The sequence below is a fragment of the Myotis daubentonii genome, chromosome 1 (genome assembly GCF_963259705.1).
Source record: "Myotis daubentonii chromosome 1, mMyoDau2.1, whole genome shotgun sequence".
NCBI classification, from domain to species: Eukaryota; Metazoa; Chordata; class Mammalia; order Chiroptera; family Vespertilionidae; genus Myotis; species Myotis daubentonii.
The window spans coordinates 198,962,494-198,985,023 of NC_081840.1; the positions used below are offsets into that span (position 1 = coordinate 198,962,494).

Consider the following 22,530-nt stretch of genomic DNA (forward strand, 5'->3'; position numbering starts at 1 on the left):
TATCTGATCCAGAATTGTTTAGCCCAGGGACAAGAAAGTAAGTTAGTTTTAGCTCTTGAGGCAAATAACTTTAAAATACAAATACACATTAAAGGACCAGATTAATGATTCATGGTACATCAACAAGAAAAGATACTCTAGTTATTACATATGATAATTATTAAAAGTACTAGAAATATATTTATCTTATATGTTTAGGCTAAAAAGTGTTAAATGACGTAAACAGAAGACAAAAATATTAGCATAGCTGTGACAATGTAAAAATATGTGATCCATAAAAAAACTACTAGGACTGATAAATAAATTCAGGACACAAAATAAATACTGAGAAATCAGTTGCATTTTTATACACCAAATAATGGACTATCAGAAAGGGAAACTAAGAAAACAATCCCATTTACAATTGCATCAAAAACAACAACAGCAACAACAACAACAACAAACACTGAGGCCCGGCCGATGTTGCTCAGTGGTTGAGCATCAACCTATGAACCAGAAGGTCATGGTTCGATTCCTGATCAGGGCACATGCCCAGGTTGCAGGCTTCATCCTCAATAGGGGGCGTGCAGGAGGCAGCTGATCAATGATTCTCTCTCATCATTGATGTTTCTATCTCATTTTCCCTTTCTCTCTGAAGTCAATAAAAATATATTTAAAACAAAAACAAACCACCTAGGAATATATTTAACCAAGAATGTAAAAGACCTATATTCAGAAAATTTTAAGACACTGAAGAAAGAAATTGAATTTTTTATGATGGGCCCTTCTTTGTGGGCCTCTCATAGTGAACCCATGCCACAGAATATTGCATCATTGAACCATTGCCCAACCTCCTTACCTGTGGGCTGTGAGCACTGAAGGGGGTTGTACAGTATAAAAAAGAAAAAGAAAGAAAGGAAGGAAGGAAGGAAGGAAGGAAGGAAGGAAGGAAGGAAGGAGGGAGAGAGGGAGGGAGAGAGGGAGGGAGGGAGGGAGGGAGAGAGGGAGGGAGGGAGGGAGGGAGGGAGGGGAATTGGAGAAGTTACAAATAAGTGGAAATGTATATCATGTTAATGGATAGGAAGAATTAACATCATAAAACTACCCAAAGCAATCTATAGATTCAATGAAATTTCTATCAAGATACCAATGGTGTATTTCACAAAACTAGAAAAAATATTCCAAAAAATTATGGAACCACAAAAGATCTCAAATAGCTATAGCAATCTGAGAAAGAAGAGCAAAGTTGGAGAAATCATGCTACCTGATATTAAACTATACTACAAGGCCATAGTCATCAAAACAGCATGGTACTGGCATAAAAACAGACATATAGATCTATGGAACAGAATAGAGGGCTCAGAAACAAACCCATGCCTTATGGTCAATTAATATTTGACAAAGAAGGCAGGAACATACAAGGGGGTAAAGATAGTCAATTCACTAAATGGTGTTGGGAAAATTGGACAAATATGTGCGAAAAAAAAAGAAACTAGACCATATTATTACACCACACACAAGAATAAACTCTAAATAGATTAAAGTCTTAAAGTTAGACTCAAAACCATAAACATCCTAGAAGAAAACACAGGCAATAAAATCTTGAACATTTCTTGTAGCAATATATATATATATATATATCTACACTAATAAAAGAGAAAAATGGTAATTGGCATACGACGATACCCTTTTCATTGGCTAATCAGGGCTATATGCAAATTAACTGCCAACTAAGATTGGCAGTTAACTGCCAACAAGATGGCGGTTAATTTGCATATGTAGGCACAATGCAGGGAGGCAAAAGGGAAAGCAGGAAGAAGCCCCCTGCCACTGACAGTGATCAGAAACCCAGGGGGGAGCTAAGAGCTGGGGGGCAGGGCAAAGGCGGCCCTGGGGTGCCTTTTCTGCCCTGGCCAGTGATAGCAGGAAGTAGGGGTGGAGCCAGCGATGGGAGCTGGGCATGGTCGAAGCTGGCAGTCCCAGGAGCTAGGGGTCCCTTGCCTGGGCCTAAAGCGAAGCCCACGATCGCGGGGCCGCTGCAGCTGCGGGTCCCCGCTGCCCGGGCCGGACGCCTCAGCCAGAGGCTTCCTGCAGGGGCAGGGGCGGAGCCCGCGCGATCACGGCACCCCCCGCTGCCACTGCAGGTCCCCGCTGCCCGGGCGGGACGCCTAGGCCAGAGGCGTCAGGCCTGGGCAAGGGGCCGATCCTGCGATTGGAGGGTGATGGGGGTCAACGCCTGAGGGCTTCCCAGTATGTGAGAGGGGGCAGGCTGGGCTGAGGGACACTCCCCCCCGCCCCCCCCCCCCACACACCCAGTGCACGAATTTGGTGCACCGGGCCCCTAGTGTATATATATATATATATATATATATATATATATATATATATATAATCTTGCCTCAAGCAAGGGAAACAAAAGAAATAAAAAACACATGGGACTATATTAAACTAAAAAGTTTGTGCACAGCAAAGGAAACCATCAATCAAATGAATAGATAATCCACTGAATGAGAGAACATATTTGCTAATGATACATTTGACAAGGGGTTAATATCCAAAACTTAAAGAGAACTTGTAAGAGTCAACAGTAGCCCTAGCCATTTTGGCTTAGTGTATAGAGTGTCAGTCTGTGGACTGAAGGGTCCTGGGTTCGATTCCAGTCAAGGGCACATGCCCAGGTTGTGGACTCGATCCCCAGTAGTAGTAGTGTAGGAGGCAACCAACTGATGATTCTCTCTCATCATTGATGTTTCTATCTCCCTCTCTCTTACTCTCTGAACTAAATAAAGATGTATTTTAAAAAAACAACTTCAACACCAAAAAGACAAACAATCCAATTAAAAAAACAGGCAAAGGACCCGAATAGACACGTCTCCAAAGAGGACATACAGATAGCCAATAGGCATGTGAAAAGATGCTCAACTTCACTAATCATTAGATAAATGCAAATTAAAACCATAATGAGTATCACCTCACACCTTCCAGAATTGCTATCATCAATATATCAACAAACAACAAGTGTTGGCAAGGGTGTGGTGAAAAAAGAACCCTTGTGCATTGTTTGTGGGAATGCAGATTGATGCAGCCACTGTGGAAAGTAGCATGGTGGTACCTTAAAAAATTAAATGACCCAGTGATTCCACTTCTGGGGTATATCTGAAAAAACCTGAAACACTGATTCAAATATCAAAGATTTGGAAGCAGCCCATGTGCCCATCAGTAGATGAGTAGATAAAAACTGTGGTACATTTACTCAATGGAATACTACTCAGCTGTAAAAAAAGAAGAAAATCTTACTCTTTGTAATATCACGGATGGACCTAGAGAACATTATTCTAAGTGAAATAAGCCAGTCAGAGAAAGACAAGTACCATGTGATTTTATTCATATGTAGAATCTAATGAACAAAATAAACTAACAACAAAAAATTTTGTGAGCATGTGGGAGAAAATATGCTAAGAAAATAATTCTAGGATGGCCCTGGCCAGGTAGCTCAATTGGTTAGAGTGTCCTCCCAATACACCAAGGTTTCAGGTTGGATTCCCAGTTGCCGGGGTCCAGCCCCAGCGGGGTCCAGCCCCAGCGGGTCCAGGGGTCCCCAAAGGTGTGGACGGAGTCGGCGAAGAAGGAAGGACACGGAGACAGCGTTCAGTTGATCAGCAGCCTAGCCAGGATCTCCAGCCAAGTTCTGGTCTTGATCTCCAGAGAGATTCTGCTTAGGATCTCCAGCCAGGTTCTGTCTGAGATCTCCAGCCAGGTTTGGTCACCAGGTTCTAGTCAGGTTCTCTTGCCATATTTCTGTAGTCAGGTTCAGTCCAGGATCTATTGCCATGTTCTCTCCAGCGAAGTTCTTCTGTCTCCAGGCTCCGTGTAGGTTCTGTCTTCTGAATTCTCTTCTAAGCTCTGAGTGTTTCTGTCTTGTTACAACTGTATTTATACCAATTGATTTAATCCTATCAATCTCTATTACAAAGGTTAGGGCATTTCTTATCTCCATTCCAGGGAGTAAAGATTATGTAGCTTAAGCATGATTGTTCGTAGTTAAAGTGATTAATTACCCACCTGGCACTTAGTTGAGGGGTTTTATTCCCTCCCTAACTTCAGGGGAAAATCCCTACCTGGGGAAACAACCTTTCTTGGAGAGGAGACCTTGGTTAAAACACGTAGTGCCAAGAAGGTGAGCAAACATTTTAAGAACCGTATGCTATATATGCCAGGTCCTTTGAAACATATGCTGTGCAGATGTTTCTTTCCTGCAGCGACTGTGTCAAGCAGCAAGGATGGACCGGCTCCCGGCACCCGGTCAGGGCACATACAAGAATCAAACAATGAATGCATAAATAAGTGGAACAACAAATTAATCTCTCCTATTTCTTCCTAAAAATCAATTAAAAATAGTGTTCATTGATCAGGGAACATGGGACAGGCAGGTACTTCTGCATACATGAGTTCATCTTGGTTTCACAACATCCCCCATATAATAAGTAATGATAAAGGTAATTTATATATTGAGACCCATAGAATGGAGACTGCCCCAGGGGCCTGGCCCATGTCATAAATCTAAACTGAAGTCAGCCTGCACTTACAGGAAATAGCTTACTGTTGAGGAAACCTAACATACACCAATCATAAACCTCCAACTCAGCTTTAGCCTGCTTACCTTATCCTAGAAAACAGGACCTGCTGGTCTTATAGAGACCCTGACCTCCTAGCCAATCCTCTTTCCCATTTGCCTCTTCTGATTCTCTATAACAGTGGTTCTCAACCTTCCTAATGCCACGACCCTTTAATACAGTTCCTCATGTTGTGGTGACCCCCAACCATAAAATTATTTTCGTTGCTACTTCATAACTGTAATTTTGCTACTGTTATGAACCGTAATGTAAATATCTGATATGCAGGATGTATTTTCATTGTTACAAATTGAACATAATTAAAGCATAGTGATTAATCACAAAAGCAATATGTAATTATATATGTGTTTTCTGATGGTCTTAGGCGACGCCTGTGAAAGGGTCGTTCGACCCCCAAAACGGGTCACCACCCACAGGTTGAGAACCGCTACTCTATAAGACTCATTCTTGCCCAAATCCCTTGGGAAGAGTGCTTCCCTGCTTGTTTAGGCACTCTACTCCCCCAATCCATGGAGTCTACCCTCTTGAATAAAGGACATCAAATTCATCATTAAATTGCATTATTATTTTTGGCATTACAGCATGTACTTCGATTTTACAGAAGAGCCAAAGAGAGGTTATGTGTCTTGCCTCATGCAAGTACCGTGGAGATCAGCAATCTGGAATTATCTGTGACTATGGCAATCCCTCCAAATGCCACCCAGCTGGGCCTAGCAGGCTGGGAACCAAAGGGTGCTGTGTAAGTCTGGGAGTCCCAGGAAGCTATGGACCAGTTTCTTTTGCCAAATTTTCAAACACCTTGCATTTGTACCTACACTCCAACAGTGTTAAAGCATTGCTTCTTATAAAACTTCATCTACATTTTCAAACATAATCAAAGTAGAGAATAATGCAATGAACGCTATATATCTATTATTTTGTAAAGCATTGCATGTGTGTGTATATATGTGTGTGTGTGTGTGTGTGTGTGTTATTTTAGAGAGAGAGAGAAAAGGAGAGAGAGAGAGAGAGAAACATCTACGTGAAGGAGAAACATAGATTGGCTGCCTCCTGCATGCCCCTACTAGGGATAGAGCCCGAAACCTGAGCATGTACCTGACAGTGAATCAAACTGACAACTTTTTGCTACACAGGAAGACTCTCAATCAACTGAGCCACATTGGCAAGGGGTAAAGCATGCTTTTTTAAAAGTTAAAAAACCTGCCTCACATAAAGTGGTCAATGTGAAATGATGGGAAGAGACAGAAGGCGCAACTGGTTTGTAGTCCTAGCCTTGCTATGATTAAGCTAGTAGCATTGAATAATTTATAGGACCACCTGGGACTCAATTTCCTTGTTAACTGAGATATAAAACCTAGATGGAATTTCTGGGGACTTCCAGGTCTTATATTCTATACTTTGAGTCTAAAGTTTAGTCACTCAGTCAACTTCCACTCAACAAGATCCCATTATCTCCTGTTTTAATCTCCTTTTGTCCTTTCCTGTTCCTCTACATTCCATTCTTCATCCAGTGGCCTTACAAATTCAACTTTCAGGGCAGTGTTCAAGCTGCTTCATAGGAGGAGGTACCTGACCTGGCTGAGGCCCTTCTTTCACCAACTGCACCAAACTGGCCATTTCCAGTCTCAGGCTCCCCCTGTGTGTTGTTCCAACTCAGCACCCACCCCCTTCCCAACACAGACTTACTCTGCGTGGCAACTTGTTCTCATTCTTCAGGAATCCACTTAAAGGTCACATCCTCCAGGAGGCCTTCCCCAGATCAAGTCCTGCAAAGCCTGTATGCACACTGTTGGCACCTGGTGCTTGGATGTCATGGCCCTAAACACTATTTGAATGAATTCATGACTTGTATATTTATTTAACAACTGATTTCCCTTACCAGACTATAAATTCTGTAACATCTGTTTTTACTGCTTTGGTCATCATTGTAATTCCAGCATCTAGCACAGTGCCTGACACAAAATAGGCATTCAAATAAATATTTGTGGACAAGCAACGAGTTCCCTGCTAGGCCTTAGGGATAAAAAAAAAATTAGCTCACAGTTTAGTGGGGAGAATGATAGATCCTCCCTTCCCCCAACTGGTGGGCAGAGTATGACATAACCTGCAGTCCGGAAATACCTGAGTGACTAACCATATACCTTATGTGGACTATACATTGGACCACCAATCCACACCTGCCAAATACCCTAAGCCCTTGTCCTATATGGACAATGCAGTAAGCCACCAATCAGTGTGTGCCGAGTACGCTAAGTCCCCACCCCTTCCCATTCCACCCCTCCAAAGGCGTGCCCACCCCTGCACGTGCTGCTGTCCTCCCCTTGCGAGACAGCCCGGCAGGTCCTTCTCCTCTAATAAAGCCTGTAGTCCTGGTTTTCGGCCTCTGTCTGATTTTTCAGAAAACAGACTGAAAAGTAAGAGAAAGAAGACATTTGCTAGGGTGGGAGAACAGATGCATGACAGCCGATGGGGTCCACTAAAGGGCACCTAACCCGGTCTGGGCCAAGAGAGGTCTAGCGGAGAGGAGAGTGGCTTCGTGGAGGAAATCCATCCAACAAGCCTCTGATGGAGCTGTGTCTGCGGAGAGGAGTGCAATAAGGAGCTGCCTCAGTGACCTTATAGGAATGTTCAGATGCTGACATTCCCACTTGTTTTGCCCCAGACTAACTTGACCTGTAGTCTCTAATGTTTTCCCACCCACAGAATGGGTTGTAAGCAGAGCAGCTGTTAGTTGGTCCTAAGGTGGGTTCGTAAATGGGTATGAACTGGGCAAGCTCTTTATTTTTCAAAGAGGGGAGTGGGAATTATAATTAAGAAGGTAAACTTTCCCTTTATTTAAACTGTGAAATGGCAACATAACTTTTTTTCCAATTATACTTAACATTCAATAAAAACTTTTTTTTTTTAGGATACCCACTTTTTAAAAAATACATTTATTTGCTTACAGTTTTTGTTTGTTTGTTTGTTTTTAATTCTCACCCAAGGATATTTTTCCCATTGATTTTTAGAGAGAGTGGAAGGGAGAGGGAGAGACAGAGAGAAACACTGATGTGAGAGAGACACATCGATTGGTTGCCTCCCTCATGTGGCGCCTGAAACCGAGGTATGTGCCCTTGACTGGAATAAAACCCAGGACCCTTCAGTCCAAAGGCCAATGCTCTGTCCACTGAGCCAAACCAGCTAGGGATAGAATATTCACTTTTAATGTCAGCAAGTATAAAGTCATCTTGAACTAAAAGTCAAAATGAAATGGGTCATTCACAGCTAAAGAGAAGTTTTAGTCCTATCATTATCATTATTTTCGATAGTCCTACAATTTACTTCTATTTTGTTAGTTTCTATAAATATGAATTTAAATACTGAATACTTATATATTTTATAAAATTAGAATTTGTGATTTTTTTGTTTGTGTGGTTTACAACTAATCAGAAAGAAAGTTGTAAGAAGATAGCAAACAGCCCTGACTGGATGCTCAGTTGATTAGTGTCATCCCAATATGCCAAAGTTCCAGGTTCAACCCCAACCAGGGCACATAACAAAAATCGACCAATGAATGCATAAATAAGTGGAACAACGAATTAATGTCTCTCTTAAAAAAAATTTTTTTAAATCAATAAATGAAAGAAGTCAACATATTAAAAAGGAAAATAGCAGCCGTTACAGAAATATACAATCTCAAAACTAAAATCTTATAGAATATTAACCAAATGACATACATTTACTTATCATTTTTACTGTGTTGTGTCTCCTAAAAATATTATAGCAAAATTTGCTCAAGCATAAACCTGGCCAAACCTTGATATATGTATATATTAAACAAGTCAGTATGGAAGATAAAAAGATGTTTCACAAGCCTGTATATTTGGTGTACTGTGGTATGCAACTTCAGGAATGTCAGGAATACAATAAAAGCTTCTTCTTTTTTTTCCATTTAAAGGAGGGCTGTCACTAAATGGATTTCAGAGATTAGTAGTATAGATAAACTAAAGAACATTGGGCTGCATATGCAGATCACTTCAGAGTGACCTTGAAGATGCCTGGTTTAATCTGGAGAGGAATTCTTTTTATTCTCACTTTAACACTGTAGAAATCTGTTTGAAAAACAAGTCAGATATATTTTCTTTCCAGGTTGACATATTTTGTGAAAATTTCTTTAGTGCTTAATTTACTTTAAGTGTGTTAGGTGTTTGGATTTCCATTGCTGTGCAAGGAGAAACAATGGAGGGTTTATGGTTGAATGACCAGTTCTGAGATTATGTTTGCAAAGCTCACTTTGGCTGATGTGGAGGAATAGATTATAGCCTAAGTGAGGTTTTAGAAATAATGCAAAAGATCAAGCCATTCCTTGCCTCAAAACCTCTATTGCAGGGTAAGGCCCTTCAGGGCTCAATCCCCCCACCCCCTCCATCTTCTCTCAACACCCCCCTGCCCTTTCCAGCCATCGTGAGCTTCCTGAGGGCAGGGGTTTCATTGCTTTGTTCATTGTCATAGGACCAGTGCTTAGCAGAGCTTCCCCCAATATACTAGTAGCTGATAATATTGATTATTGAATGAATGGTTCTCCCTTGGCTTTATAAATAAACTTAAACATCCTTAACTTGGTATGGGTATCCAAGGCTTATCTGAGAGAATCACAGAATAATTTTATCTTTTTTGCCTAAAGCTCTTGTAGCCACACAGAACTTGTTTTTAATTTTCTCACAGTCTTAGAATTCTCTGTGACCTTTGCCTGAAGGATCTTGACTTTCTCTTTTCTTGGCCAACTCCTTTTCAAGTTTTAAGTTTCAGCTTTAGTCTGATTTCTCCAGGAAAGCCTTTTCTTGGGAGTTTTATAGACTCTAATGACAAACATCCCATTTTTTGCTTTCTTAGTGTTGATCACAAATAATTTTTGTTTTTATTTACAGTGAGCGCATTTAAAATTGTTTCTAGACTTTATTCTTTTTTAGAACATTTTTAGATTTACAGAAAAATGGAGCAAATAGGACAGAATTCCCATAGACCTCTTCCCCAAACACATAGTTTCCTCTATTATTAACATTTTATATTAAAATGCACACTTGTTACAGTTAATGAACCAATATGGGTTCATTAATTGTAATACATCCTTATGAATTGAAGTCCATAGTTAATAAGTCCACTGAGATTTCTTTAGTTTTTACGTATTGTCCTTTTTCTGTTCCAGAATCCTAACCCCATTGCATTTAGCCATCGTGTCTCCTTAGGCTATGACAGTTTCTCAGCCTTTCCTTGCTTTTGATGACTTTGACAGTTTTGAGGTGTATTGGTTAGGTATATTTTGGATGTTATTTTAAGTAAATTTTTAAAGTTTAATTTTATAGTAGTAATTTAATACCCTTTTTGCAATTAGTATCCATCTTTCCCAGAACACTATAATCTCCATGAAGGCTAGGGCCATGTCTGACTTACTCATAGCTGTATCCCCAGTGATTACAAATAGCAGACACGCAATAGAGATTGCTGAATGAATAAGTGATTTGCCCATGAAACACCTCCTCCAGCAGGTATCACTGATAATTCCCTCTCTTAGGAAATCTCTTTGGGGTTAAGTATAGCCTTCTTATTATTGCAGTATAAATCCTATGCCTTCTTCTAGTCAAATTTCAGGTTCCTTCTTTCCATCAAGTTTTCCATATTATTTTACTTAACAATATGCCTCTTTTTTTAAAAAAATATATTTTATTGATTTTTTACAGAGAGGAAGGGAGAGAGATAGAGAGCCAGAAACATCGATGAGAGAGAAACATCGATCAGCTGCCTCCTGCACATCTCCTACTGGGGATGTGCCTGCAACCCAGGTACATGCCCTTGACCGGAATCGAACCTGGGACCCCTCAGTCCGCAGGCCGACGCTCTATCCACTGAGCCAAACCGGTTTCGGCAATATGCCTCTTTTATCTCAACTTCGTTAGCATTCATTTTGTCACATACATGCAGCCTCATTACTCAGTACCCCTTACTGAGCATTGTAGAGCATATCCAAGGAGCTATAAGAAAGAAAATCTCTTTATGAAAGGCTTATGATCTACTTGTGGAGACTGGAATATACGTACAGATAAATAACAAAACATTGTAAACAAAACATTGGGTGAACTGCAAATGAATGGTATAAATTTGAAGTACTTGTTAGGTTTCTGGGAACAGAAAATTCAGTGGGACTAACATAGTAGGCTTTGAGGAAATCTAACAAGAAGGCTCAACCTTTGGCCTTCTAAGAGCACTTGATTCTGGTAATGGATATTCAGTTGTCAGCCCTAGAGCCTGAAAATCGCTTTAGCAGCCCTCCTAAATTAAAGATATTATGTATTGCCTGGCTCAGTGGTTGAACATTGACCCATGAACCAGAAGGTCACAGTTCAAACCTCTGTTAGTACACATGCCCGGGTTGTGGGCTTGATCCCCAGTAGGGAGCATGCAGGAGACAGCCAATCAGTGATTCTGATCATTGATGTTTCTTTCCCTCTCCCTTCTACTCTCTGAAATCAATTAAAAAATATTTCTTAAAAATATATTATGTATTGATGAAGTAAGGTATAAGGAATATGAGCTTTGGAGTAAAAAAAACAAAAACCCAGCTCTGCCTTAGCCTGTTGGTTCAGTGGATAGAGCATTGGCCTGTGGACTGAAGGGTCCCGGGTTCGATTCTGGTCAAGCGCACAAGCCCAGGTTGTGAGCTTGATCCCCAGTAGAGGGCATGCAGGAGGCAGCCGATCAATGATTCTCTCTCACCATTGATGTTTCTCTCTCTCTCCACCTCTCCCTTCCTCAATAAATCAATAAAAATATATGTAAACAAACAAACAAACAAAAAATACCCCAGCTCTGTGCTCAAGAAAAAAGTGCATAAAGATTCTGATACTTGTTAAGAAAAATCATTCAAAACGTGGAAATAAGGCAAAAAGAAGGCCGTGCAACTTTTCAATATTGTAGTTGAGTTCTCTCTTAACGGGCCCACCCAAGGATGATTTAATTCTAAAAAAAAAAAAGAAAAAATGACCACACTTGCTATGCTACTTACTATTGATTACACCCAGAATCTTTGAAGTTACATATTAACTTGTAGATTTCTGTCTGATAGAAATGCAAATGACTTCTCTCTAGCAGAATAGATACCTTTAAATGGTTACAGCCTTACAGCCCTATAGGACATTAACTAGTTTTGTCTCTCACCTAGTTAATTTATTTCAGCATGTCTTTCCAGGCAGCATTTATAAATCTCTATTCTTCAAATGGTCTTTGAACCAGCTTTGCCATCTGCTAGTTCTTGCATTGACAAGTTAATCAAGTCTTTCTCTCTCTCTCTCTCTCTCTCTCTCTCTCTCTCTCTCTCTCTCTCTCTCACACACACACACACACACACACACACACACACACACACACACAATTTGTCTAGGGGCCATAGTTTGACTTTGGGCAAGTTACTGATAAATATCATTTTACTTACTCCTTCATAGTCAATGTCATGTGAAAAAACACTTTTTTTGGCAAGAGGTTTGCCCAGTCTCCACACCTTGTGGGGCTTATTTTTTCTGCTTATAACTTACAGTCAAGTTTAGTTTTGAACCTGTGAGATTTAAGATGCCCATGAAACATGCCAGTGGCAAGGTCAAGGAAGTCCTGAGCATAGAGTTCAGGGAAGAGGCCTGGGCTGACAATATAAATTGGGAATCATTAGCATCATCACGAAAGTATTTAGAGTTATAGGATAAAGAGGCAGGGTGAAGGAGTGGGGAAAAGAATGAGAGAAGAAATAAAGACAGACAACTTCACATAATATCAAGTTGGAACTCCAATATTTAGAGATCCATGGAGGATGAAGGAGTAACGAAGAGACTGGAAAGGGAACAGAGACATCAGAGAGGAAAAACAATATAGTGTAAAAGAAACCAGAAGGCTAATCTGGGTCCGGTGTGCTGAGACAAGTAGAACATTCATACCACAGATGTATCTGGCACTTCTGGAAGAGATTTAGACTCTACAAGCATTTATTACATTTCTAGCAGGTTCCTGATGATTTCACCAATGAGAAATCCAACAAGATTGGATGCCTACTACACACTACACTGTGTTGTGTTATAGAATTATTGAGAGGAATACTGGAGAAGGCTTCCACTCACGTGGAATATGGGTTCTAGAGCTGACTGCCTGGGCTCAAATCCCAGTCATTTCACTCAATGAATTTAGGCAATTACTACAATTCTGAGTCTCAGTTTCTTCATCTGTAAAATGGTTATAGCACCTAATTCATAGACTACTGTAGAGATAAAAAGTCTTTAGAATATTCCTGGCACAGAGCAAGTGCCCACTAAATGTTACCTTTATTATTATCTTTTCCAAGGAGCTAGTTTAAGTAAGAAAATTATTGCCCTGGCCAGGTAGCTTAGTTGGTTAGAGCATCATCCCAATATATCAAGGTTGCAGATACATTCCCCAGTCAGGGCAACTACAAGAATCAACCAATCAATGCATAAGTAAGTGGAACAACAAACTGAGGTCTCTCTCTCTCTAAAATCAATAAATAAAAATTTTAAAAAGAAAATTATTAAAGAGACTTATAAATTCAAGGTATTAAGTGTCATGATCGAAGCATGAATATAGATTATGGGAACCCAGAGGAGTTGCTTGGCCGAGTAAAGGCCCAGGAAAAATCCCTATTGAGGTGACTCTTGACCTGTGTCTAAATTCTATGATTTTTTTCTCATGATGACCTGTGAGGATATACTACATTTTACAAAGAAATCAAAGTTCAGAAAGAATCAGAGAACAGATGTTGCATTTTGTTACGGAAGCCAGAAAGCGTCCTTAAAGAATTTTTCTTGAATTCTGCAAAACTGTAAAGGCCTGGGAGTGTGCAGCTTTGAGATCATATATATCTTGAGCAAAAACTGTAACTCCTATCTTCTGCTCGATGGAATTTCTTGATGTTAACTTGCACTTAAGGGCAGCAAGGGCGGGAGGGAGATGGAGAGATCAGGACTTGTCCAGGCTTTGTTGTTCTGTTATCTGGCTACTTTCTCCAGTGGTGGCTTGTGTGTTGTTCATGTCCACTCTGGGACTAAAGTTTAGTGCTTACTTAGCAAGAAAGGAATGATAATAAGCCAATTTGACCAAATCCCTTTTTATTTAAAAAAAAAAAAAAAGCCCTCAAAAAGTCCGGTTTTATGGTAGTTTCTATTGCTATCTCTTTCATTCTTAAATGTCCTCTTATGAAAAGTCTTCCTTTATCAACCCATTTGGTTCCTGCTTTTGAGACCTGGTCCCAGTGCTTTTTCAGAATTCTGTGGCCTAAAGTCTTGCTTCATGGCCCAGGTGGCATGGCTCAGTAGGATCCAAGAGGTCAGAGTTTGATTCCCTGACAGGGCACATGCCTGAGTTGTGGGTTCAATCCCTGGTGTGGGGCATGCAGGAGGCAGCTGATTAATGATTCTCTCTCATCATTGATGTTTCTATCTCTCTCTCTCCCTCTCTGAAATCAATAAAAAAATATTTTTAAAAAATGTTAAAAAAACAAAGTCTTGCTTTATGTAGTCCATGAACCAACACATTGTCATCACCTGAGAGGTTGTGAAAAATATAGAATCTGAGGCCCAACCCAGATCTACTGAGTCCAAAGTTGCATTTTGACAAGCTGTCCATGCACATTAAAATTTAAGAAGCATTGAAAGGAGCTTAGGGAGACTTCAGGGATCCAAGGGATTTTTGCACAGAGGTAGGACATATTAAAACTAAATCTACCATGCAAATAAATGGTTCCCAAAAGCAGATTTACAAGTTCAAAATAAAATTTGTGACATTAATTATACCTATTCAGGTGACTTGCTACAAAGTTTCAGCTCCATTTAAAAAAATATTTAGTTTTTATTTTTATTTCTTTAATTTTATTGATTTCAGAGAGGAAGGGAGAGGGAGAGAGAGATATAAACATCAATGATGAGAGAGAATAATTGATCTGCTGCTTCCTGCATGCCCCCTACTGAGGATCTAGCCCACAACCTGGGCACGTGCCCTTGACTGGAATCGAACCCAGGACCCTTCAGTCCCCAAGCCAATACTCTATCCACTGAGCCAAACCAGCTAGGGTTCAGCTCCTTTGTAATACAGCTGGAATCTCATGTGATAAGTTTGACTTAAATAAAGACAATGGAAAGGACAAAGTCATGTCCAATGACATAGGTCCAATAGAAGAGGAGGTTAAATGACTTCTCTTGCCATATATTTTTTTTCCTTCCAGAATCAATTGTAGCCACTTTTTAAAATGTTTTTTTTTCTATTTCTAAAGAACTCATCTTACATTGTAGACAATTTAGTATTCTCTATGACAATATGTTCTTCCACTAGCCCACATAAAAATTTGATCTTTTTTTTTTTTTTTTTTTTTTAAATAAGAAACTACCTCTTACTCTCTGTGAACTGCTTGGCTTCACAGAAATTTTAAAACCACTTCAACCTGCAACTCTATTTGTCAAAATAGACATTTTGCAAGGACATTTGAATTGAATATCATTTGTAGGAAACAATTTGTTGATTTTATTTACTGATTGATTTTAGAAAGAGATAGAAAAATGTTGATTTCTTGTTTTACTTACTAATTCATTCACTGGTTGGTTCTTGTATGTGCCCTGACTGGGGATTGAACCCAAAAGCTTGGGGAATCAAGAAGACGTTCTAACCAACTGAGCTACTCAACCAGGGCCAACAACTTGTCAATTTAAATAATGTTAAGATTGGTCTCAGAAAGTCATTGAGTTCATGATGATGGGCATAACTTTCACTGTTTTGTCGTATTTGAAATGTGATAATTCTGGAAGGCAGTGGAAACCCAAAGTATGACTTTATCCAGTATGGCTGGCATCTTTAATTTACCTTACTGGGAAATGGCCAATAGTGAAAACCTGGAGAGCGAGTGTCTGAAAAAGGAGCCTCTGGTCCTTGATAATTGTCGCGGTGTGATGGGCTGGGAATCAGGACACCTGTTAAACTGTTAAAAAGTTCGTAATGAGGTACTTCTAATGGTCTTCAAATTTCAGTTATTTTCCCCAAATCAGGATGCATTAGATGTGAGCATTTTCCTCCAACTTAAATAAACTAATATGTTGGATTAGATTATTTTAGCCCCATCCGTATGAAGCATAGTCCCGATGCCACTTACTGAGCTTACTGCCCCAAACAAGCCAGTAATCTTGAGTCCCATTCCCCCTCCCTCAAAGCTCCTTGAGTCAAGAGGTCAGAGTTTAGACCCCAAGGAAGCCTCATTTTTTTACCAGTAAAATGGGACTGATAATACCTCTTAAAGGTAGTAGGATTAAAATGGATCTGTACAACCCATAATCGTTACTTAATAAATGTTAGTTCTTTCTCCTGGCACTGCCTAACATATCCTAATCCAGTGGTTCTCTATCTTCCTAACGTTGCGACCCTTTAATACAGTTCCTCATGTTGTGGTGACGCCCAACCATAAAATTATTATTATTTTTTTTAATTAAATCTTTATTGTTCAGATTATTACATTTGTTCCTTTTTTTTCCCCCCCATAACTCCCCTCCTCCCAGTTCCCGCCCCACCCTCCGCCCTCACTCCCCACCCACTGTCCTCATCCATAGGTGCACGATTTTTGTCCAGTCTCTTCCCACATCTCCCACACCCCTTTCCCCCCCAAGAATAGTCAGTCCATTCCCTTTCTATGTCCCTGATTCTATTATAATCAACAGTTCATTCTGTTCATCAGATTATTTATTCACTTGATTCTTAGATTCACTTGTTGATAGATGCATATTTGTTGTTCATAATTTGTATCTTTCCCTTTTTCTTCCTCTTCCTCTTCTTAAAGGATACCTTTCAGCATTTCATATAATCCTGGTTTGGTGGTGATGAACTCCTTTAGCTTTTCCTTATCTGTGAAGCTCTTTATCTGACCTTCAATTCTGAATGATAGCTTTGCTGGATAAAGTAATCTTGGTTGTAGGTTCTTGGTATTCATCACTTTGAATATTTCTTGCCACTCCCTTCTGGCCTGCAAAGTTTCTGTTGAGAAATCAGCTGACAGTCGTATGGGTATTCCCTTGTAGGTAACTGAGTTTCTTTCTCTTGCTGTTTTTAAGATTCTCTCTTTATCTTTTGCTCTTGGCATTTTAATTATGATGTGTCTTGGTGTGGTCCTCTTTGGATTCCTTTTGTTTGGGGTTCTCCGAGCTTCTTGGACCTGTAAGTCCATTTCTTTCACCAGGTGGGGGAAGTTTTCTGTCATTATTTCTTCAAATAGGTTTTCAATATCTTGCTCTCTCTCATCTTCTGGCACCCCTATAATTCTGATGTTGGTACGCTTGAAGCTGTCCCAGAGGCTCCTTACACTATCCTCGCATTTTTGGATTCTTTTTTCATTTTGCTTTTCCGGTTGGATGTTTTTTGCTTCCTCGCATTTCAAATCATTGACTTGATTCTTGCGCTCCTCTGGTCTGCTGTCGGGCGTCTGTATAATATTCGTTATTTCAGTCTGTGTGTGCTTAATTTCTAGTTGGTTCCCCAATATAAGATCGAGGGTCTTATTAGTTTTCGTGTAGATCTCATTAAGTTTATCGGCAGCTTCTAAACAGTTCTTGAGAGACCTTAAAAGTGTGGTTCTGAACTCTATTTCTTCCATTGACAATTTTGTCCCGTTTCTTTGTCTCCGCATTTTGTTATGCTTCCTTGGTGCACCCCCTAGTGGTCTTTGTTCACAGTCTTATAGATAAATCTTGATTGTTGTAGCTAATTCCAGGGAGGGTTTGACCTCCAGGCCAAGTGGCTATGAGGATCAGCTGTGTCAGCAGTGAGAGAACTTCTGTCCTCTAGGGAGGTGCTAATCTAGCCTTTGCCTGAGGCTATCCGGCAAATGCCTTTGCCTGAGGCTATCCGGCAAATGCCTCTGTGCAGGGCTTGGGCGGGGCGGGTCGCACAGGATCAACAGGGTGGGCCGGAGAGAGCAGTTATGGCGGCTCTCAGTCCTGTCCCAAGGGCCTCTGCCTCTCTGAGTCCCAGCACCCGCTGCAAAGCTCAGAGAGAAAGCTGCACTCGCTCTGACCGAAGCCAGACAGTCCCGCTTCTCCCGTTTGAGTCTGGGTCCCTAAAGACTCGCCTGGATCTGGAGCTCAGAGTCTGCTACTCCCTCCCGATTGAAAACAACAACCGCGCCCTCCGCCGCCAGCCCGCTCCGCGCACTCCGCACCTCAGAATTTGACTTCAGCACTGCGCCTCCTCTGAGTGTCCGTATGCGTTTCTCTTTCCTCCTAGTTGTAGGACTTCCACTCAGCCAGCGTTCCTGTGGTTCTGGGTGATGTCCCTTCCGTTTTTTGGTTTCACTTTTGAAGTAGTTGTTCAAAGCAGCAAACTCTGGCGTTAACCTATGCCGCCATCTTGGTTCTCCCATAAAATTATTTTCGTTGCTACTTCATAACTGTAATTTTGCTACTGTTATGAATTGTAATATAAATATCTGATATGCAGGATGTATTTTCTTTGTTACAAATTGAACATAATTAAAGCAGAGTGATTAATCACAAAAACAATATGTAATTATATATGTGTTTTCCGATGGTCTTAGGGGACCCCTGTGAAAGGGTCGTTCGACTCCCAAAGGGGTCGAGACCTACAGGTTGAGAAGCGCTGTCCTAATCCTTCAAGAAAAGGTTCTAGGTGTGGAAGGTAGAAATGGTTTGTGGAAGACAGCCTCTGGGGCAGTGCCATCATCACAGCCAGGATCTCCTCCTCTTTCCACCTGTCTTCCGAGTTCGCCAGCTGCAACCTTGCACTATTAAGAATCAATTTGGCCCAGCAGGCGTGGCTCAGTGGTTGAGCGTAGACCTATGAACCAAGAGGTCACAGTTCAATTTCCGGTTGGGGCATATGCCTGGTTTGCAGGCTCAATTGCCCATGTAGTATGTGCAGGAGGCAGCTGATCAATGATTCTCTCTCATCATTGTTGTTTCTATCTTTCTCTCCCTCTCCCTTCCTCTTTGAAATCAATAAAAAACATATTTAAAAGGAAAAAAAAGAATCTATTTGCCCACAGTAGAGGCAGCTTGGGATCCAGTGTAGCTCTGAGAGGAACTGCTGCTCAAAACCATGTGACGGTGGGCATACCCAGTAGAAAGGAAGATCATCTATTTTCCTTGCGCAAAGTGTGCGCAAACCCTTGGAAGTTGGCTTGGCTCTCTGTGTAGGCTTCAGCAGTACTGCTGATACAGCTGTTACTGAGGCAATAGTCTCCATTGTGTGGGTAGCCTCCCAGGGTAATTGACAACGACAGAGGTTAGGAGAGGAAGAAAGGCCACAGAACAGACATCAAAGGCAATTATCACAAAACCCAGCTTGCTGTGAATGGAGGCAGTGACTTGGAATGTCATTTTAGAAATAAATTCCCGAGACAGATTAGAACATTTAAAAAGTCACCAAAGTAAAAATGAGACCCCAGAGCTTTCTATGAAAAAGATGTTTTGACCAACAGCAGACCAGCATCTGCTTCCTGGGGTTGGGTGTTTCCTGGTTTGCAAACACGCGCCTTCCCAGTACCTCAAAAGCTGTTTGATTACATTTCCAAAGTAGTCACATCTGTTTTCCATTTCACAGTAAGTTCTTACATTCCTTCCTGCCAGCTCGAAGTAGTTATGTAGCATCTACTACGTGCAAAGCATTGCTTCAGGTAATGTGAAATTTTGACCACAGAGGTAGACAGGGGAGCACATTAAAGCAAACCAGAGATCCCGCATTAATTATCACCCTGTCAATTATGTTTGTCAGTATTGGCTCCAGGCCATCAGGAAAAATTCCTCTCCAGTTGGCCATAAAATCTGATAAAGCTGATGTTTTGATGGTCTCAGAGAATTAAGCTGACACCCCGGCCCCCTTTTCTGCTCTTAATATTGGAAAATAGATCCCAAAATCAAATGGTCTCATTTTGTTTTAGTGTATATACATTTCTCAACTCTCTTTTTTTGGTAATACACCCACATATCCCTAAAATTGAGGTTCCTATACCTTATAGTTTTGCAACTCCCATTTTTCATTTAATAATGTACTCCAAAGATCTTTTCATATCAATAAATATCCAGGCTAGCCTTCCTTTCCCCACACACACTCAGGGCACTTTCACTGAAGATTCACTTACAAAGGAATGTTTCACTAAAAAAAATAAAGCCTTGCCCTAGCCAGCTTGGCTCAGTGGATAGAGCATAGGCCTGGGGACTGCGGGTCATGGGTTCGATTCTGGTCAAGGGCATATGCCTGGGTTGCGGGCTCCATCCCCAGTAGGGGGCAGGTAGGAGGCAGCTGATCAATGATTCTCTCTCATCATTGATGCTTCTATCTCTCTCTCCCTCTCCCTTCCTCTCTGAAATCAATAAAAATATATTTAAAAAAATTAAAGGGGTCCATGGAAAAAGCACAGGCTATCGAGCTGCAAAAAGTTACATTTTCATAAGACAAGGGAGTTGGGGGAGGCAGACGCCACATTTCCATAAGATAAGGGAGCTGGAAGTAGCAAAAGATACATTTACAAAATAAAGGGAAGGAAGACCCTCATTCAAAGAAGGAGAATTAGGAAAACAATAAGGGAGGAGGGCCTCACATGCCCCACCTGAGGTTTGACCCTTTGAGCTCAGGAGTTGCTATGGTGATCAAATCAAAGGGGAATAATGGCCAATCAGAGGGGATATCGAGGCACAAAAACTGCAGCCCTTGTAAACCTGGGAAAAAGGAACTCGGTTGGACTCTTTCCCTCTCTCCACGTGGGAATCTGTGCTTATTCTTCAATAAATTTCCGCCTTTTCTATACCATTTTCCGTCCGTGGTTTCATTCTTCGACTCCGACAAAGAGCCCAGGGAAGCCATCCTGCCCAGGGGAACACCACGTGTTCAAGTCCGAAAGTCCCATATCATTAATTAGAACAACCTGACATCTAATATGTTCCTTTTAAGAAGTCATGCTAATCTCCCCCTGACAGAAATTCAAGGAACACTGAACACCTGAAATGAGCAGAATATCACTGGCTGAACTAGGGGCAGAAGACAAAATATTAAATATTATAGTTATATACTCCATTATATATTCACTTGCGCCTACTGACTGCTTGCCTGAAAACATGAATTTCTTCTTTATGCTTGGCTTACAGTCCTTCTCTGAGTACAGATATTGTTGAAACATGGGACTTACAGGCTGCAAGAGGCAGAAGTTGTTGCTTCTTGAGAATGTGTTTCTAGATCTCTCTAAAGGAAAAACAAAGAACGTTATTCTTCCTGTGTTTCTTGCATGGAACAAAGGGAGCTCAGAGTAGCATGCAAAAATCAGAGAGAAAATGAGGCTCAACTATAATAATAAGAATTCTGGATTATTCTGTGTTTGTTGATCATCATTAAAGATATCTGTGCATAACTTCAAAACAAAAAAGAAAAGAGCCCTTCAGAGATAAGAAACTTTCTCTTCATTTTAACAAATGTTTACTGTTAAATGTGGACATCCTCAAGGTACTTGGGGAAATCCAAGATGATCATGACAGGATCATTGCCATGGGCCCCTATCTTTATAATCGTGTGGAAGATAAATCTGAAAACCAGTCCCAGGATAAATTAAAATGTGAACTTCTTTGCTAAAATGTTTTTTAAGAATTTCAAGACAGCCCTAACTAGTTTGGCTCAGTGGATAGAGCATCAGCCTGTGAACTGAAGGGTTCTGGGTTCAAGTCCCATCAAGGGCACATTCCCAGGTTGCAGGCTTGATGGGGAGGCGGGGGTGGGGGCGGGGGACGGGGCATGTAGGAGGCAGCCGATCAATGATTCTCTCTCATCACTGATGTTTCTATCTCTCTCTCTCTTCCCCTTCCTCTCGGAAATCCATAAAAATATATTTTAAAAAATAATATCAAGACAGGGACAACAGAGCATTAAATCAGCCAAAGGCTCCTAATTTCAGGGCCCCATGTGACTGCACAGGTTGCATACACATGAAGCTGTCCCTGAAGAAAACAGCAAACCATTAATATAAAATAGAATGAAATAAATGCTAGAGAAATGCATAAGGTGCTGAAGAAATGATAAAGAAAGCAGCCATTAGGCACTCATGCTACAGAGAAGGAGCTAAAAGATTGTACACAAAAATGTCAATACGTCCTCCAAGGACAGTTGATGTGGGACAGGGGTGTAGGGAGTTGATGCAAGGGAACTTTCTTGTTTGATCTCTGTACATCTCTATTGTTTGACTCTTTTACAGTGAGTTTGTATTTATTTATGTATTTGTTATTTTAAAAAAATGACTTACCAAAAAACCTAGGCTATAGTCCATTATATATATATTTCAGAGAGGGAGAGAGAGGTAGAAACATAAATGGTGAGAGAGAATCACTGGTAGGCTGCCTCCTGCATGCCCCAGACTGGGGATCGAGCCTGCAACCTGGGCATGTACCCTGACCAGAAATCAAATTGTGACCTCCTGGTTTCATAGGTCGACACTCAACCACTGAGCCATGCCAGCCAGGTGGTTTCTTAATGTTTATCTCAGGAGTCAGGAGGAAGATAAATCTTTGATATTACTTTTCTATTTCTGCAGTAAGTCAAAACGGAGTGGCTTAAAGCAATAATAAACACTAGCTAGCTGAAACAATTTCAGGAACTTGGGAGCACCTTAGCTAGGTGCTTCTGGCTTGGGGGTCTCATGAAGTTGCAGTCAAGATGTCAACTGGGGCTGCAGTCTCATCTGAAGGCTTAATGTGGCTAAAGGATCCACTTATGAGACAGGCTGGTAAGCCAGGACAAGTGGAATAGGGAAACTGAGACAGATAGCTGAACAAACTGTCTGAGATTTTTGCAGCCAGATACAGAGGTCAGCTCCCTACAGATAACATCTAAGTCTCAGTTGTATTTCAGCTTCAGG

General features: G+C 40.9%; 1 non-coding gene across 1 annotated transcript; it reads left to right on the forward strand.

Annotated features, from left to right (window-relative positions):
• The first annotated feature begins 744 nt into the window (after positions 1–744).
• Positions 745–874, forward strand: LOC132224808 (small nucleolar RNA SNORA42/SNORA80 family). Its single transcript, XR_009450735.1, has one exon. It is a non-coding gene; the product is annotated as a small nucleolar RNA SNORA42/SNORA80 family (small nucleolar RNA).
• Positions 875–22,530: the final 21,656 nt, after the last annotated feature.